This window comes from Salvelinus sp. IW2-2015, linkage group LG37, assembly GCF_002910315.2.
Source record: "Salvelinus sp. IW2-2015 linkage group LG37, ASM291031v2, whole genome shotgun sequence".
NCBI classification, from domain to species: domain Eukaryota; kingdom Metazoa; phylum Chordata; class Actinopteri; order Salmoniformes; family Salmonidae; genus Salvelinus; species Salvelinus sp. IW2-2015.
Window position 1 is genome coordinate 15,786,869 of NC_036876.1, and position 3,107 is coordinate 15,789,975.

The 3,107-nt window shown below is 38.4% G+C and overlaps 1 long non-coding RNA gene across 1 annotated transcript; it reads right to left on the bottom strand.

The window, feature by feature from the left end:
• Positions 1–1,588: 1,588 nt before the first annotated feature.
• LOC139023847 (uncharacterized) lies at positions 1,589–1,911 on the bottom strand. The gene is made up of 2 exons (XR_011475032.1): positions 1,868–1,911; positions 1,589–1,755 (listed from the first exon to the last, which is right to left on the bottom strand). It is a non-coding gene; the product is annotated as an uncharacterized lncRNA (long non-coding RNA).
• Between the last annotated feature and the right edge of the window lie 1,196 nt (positions 1,912–3,107).

A 3,107-nucleotide genomic window follows, 5' to 3' on the forward strand; every position in this document is an offset into this window, starting at 1 on the left:
GTGTGGGCGAGCGGTTTGCTGATGTCAACGCTGTGAACAGAGTGCCCCATGGTGGCGGTGGGGTTATGGTATGGACAGGCATAAGCAGCTCACAACGAACACAATTACATTTTATCAATGGCACTTTGAATGCACAGAGATGCCGTTGACGAGATCCTGATGCCCGTTGTTATCAAGGCTCAGGCTGACCCAGATGTAGACACAGGAGGCGGATAGTACGAGTCTCAGTGTTCATTATAGAACAAGGGTCAGGCAAAAAGTACGTGAAGGCAGGCAAAGAGTCTTAATCCTAATCAGAGTCAGTCAGGTTCAGGACGGCCGGCAGCATCAAGGTCAGGGCAGGCAGAAAGGTCAGAACTGGGAAGACTAGGAAAGACTAGAGTACAGGAAACACGAGAAAAAGCTGGTAAGGACTAATTCATTTATTTCAATTGACTGTTTTCCTTAACCTGTTGAGGCCACGGGTGCCGCTAGCGGCACTCCTCCCACATTCCATTGAAAAGGCAGAGCGGCAAATTCAAAAAACAAAATTGAAATATTTAACTTTCACACAWTAACAAGTCCAATACAGCATTTGAAAGATAAACATCTTGTCAATCCAGCCAACATGTCCGATTTTTTAAATGTTTTACAGAGAAAACACCACATATATTTATGTTAGGTCACCACCAAATAAAAAAAGACAGACAGACATTTTTCACAGCACAAGTAGGCTGCAGGTAGCATGCACAGGCCAACCTAACTAACCTAGAACCAACCTAAATAACCTAGAAAAAACTACCTCAGATGACAGTCCTATAACATGTTACACAATAAATCTATGTTTTGTTCAAAAAAATTGCATATTTTAGCTATAAATCAGTTTTACATTACTGCTACCATCATAGCTACAGTCAGAAATCGCACGGGAGTAGCCAGAGTAAATACAGACACCAACTACCTAATTAAACATCATAAAACATTTCAGACAAATATATGGTGGATAGCTAATGAAAGACAAATACTTGTGAATACAGACAATATTTCCGATTGTTGAAGTGTTTACAGCGAAAAACACATTATTTATGTTAGTTCACCACCAAATACAAAAGACACAGACATTTTTCACAGCAACGGTAGCATGCAAGTAGCTAACCTAACTAACCTAGAACCAACCTAGAACCAACCTAAATAACCTAGAAAAAACTCCCTCAGATGAAAGTCCTATAACATGTTACACAATAAATCTATGTTTTGTTCGAAAAATGTGCTATTTTTAGCTTATAATCAGTTTTACATTACTGCTACCATCATAGCCACCATCACGCTACAGTCAGAAATCGCACGGCAGTAGCCAGAGAAAATACAGACACCAACGTCAACTATAATTACACATATAAAATTTCAATATAATGGTGGATAGCTAATGAAAGAATAAGATCTTGTGAACAGAGCCAATATTTCCGATTTTTGAAGTGTTTTACAGCGAAAACACAATATATCGTTATATTAGCTTACTACAATAGCTAGCACACAGCAGCATTGCTTCTAGTCAAACGGTAGCATAGCACAGTTCGACAGATATATATGAAAAAGCATCCCAAATTGGGTCCTTATCTTTGTGGATCTTCCATCAGAATGTTCTCCAAGGGGTCCTTTGTTCAGAACCGACTTTATTTGGATCCATAACGAACGATTTCCCTCAGAATTAGCAAGCACCATTAGCTAGCATTGCTAGCCTCTCGTTCTTGAACCAATTCTTGCGTCGCATCACGTCTAAAGTCCAGAATAAATTTCAATAATATAATTAAACTATATTGAAAAAACATACTTTAAGATGATATTGTGACATGTATCAAAGAAAATCGAAGCCAGAGATCATATTCACCTTTAAAAAGGTTCTTCAATGAGCCGAGTACAGGTCAGACTTCGCGCCCAAGAAATAAATAAAAGTGCGCACGTCTCAGTCCAAGACGTTGTGTTCAGTCCCTGGTCGAGATAATCAACWGATTTTTTCTCTCACTTCCGCATTACACCCAGGCGAAGGCGTATGACGTGTTTCTACAGTCATAAGTGACATGCCCTTTTATAGACAAGCTCCTGAAGAGAGAGTTCYCTTTTGGAAATCTCACMTCCGGTTAGGAAATGGTCTGTAAAAGGAGTTCTGTTTCACTTAGAGAAATAATTCAAACGTTTTTAGAAACTAGAGACTGTTTTCTATCCAATAGTAATAATAATATGCATATTGTACGAGCAAGAATTGAGTACGAGGCCGTTTAAAAATCATACGATTTTCTCCAAAAGTGAAAACAGCACCCCCTTGTCCTCAACAGTTAAATGAACTGTAAAAAAGTTGTTGCAATTTGCGTTTATATTCTTGTTTAGTTTAAGTATAAACATTGTATGTTAAAAGCACTGTGTGTGTAACCAGTTGCACAGCTGTTTTTAGATAGTTAATTTATAGTTGAATGAACAATTGAGAGAAGTTGAGCAAACGCATCATTTTAAATTTGGAGCTAAGTTTGGCTCAACTAATTACTTTTTTTGTTCAGATAACACTTGAACAAAAAAGTTGAACAAACAAAAAAAGCCTGTGGAACCAGTTACATAATTATAATTACTTCAATCATCTAGATTAGTGGGAGTGTTTTTTTTTATAGTGCTGAAGGCCCCTTATTGTAAACTCAGGGCACTGCCTAGAGTACACTGCTAGAAGAAATGTTAACATATAGAACCAAAAATTATTCATTGGCTCACTTCATTGTCACGCCCTGACCTTATAGAGCCTTTTTATGTCTCTATTTGGTTTGGTCAGGGTGTGATTTGGGGTGGGCATTCTATGTTTTGTTTTCTATGATTTTGGTATTTCTATGTTTTGGCCGGGTATGGTTCCCAATCAGGGACAGCTGTCTATCGTTGTCTCTGATTGGGAACCATATTTAGGTAGCCCTTTTCCCTCCTTTCAGTGTGGGAAGTTAACTTTGTTTGTGGCACATAGCACTTAAGCTTCACGGTTGTTTTGTATTGTTTTTGTCAGCGTCATAATAAATAAAGGAATATGTACGCTCACCCAGCTGCACCTTGGTCTTCCTTCAATGACGACCGTGACATTCATATTGACCACCAAC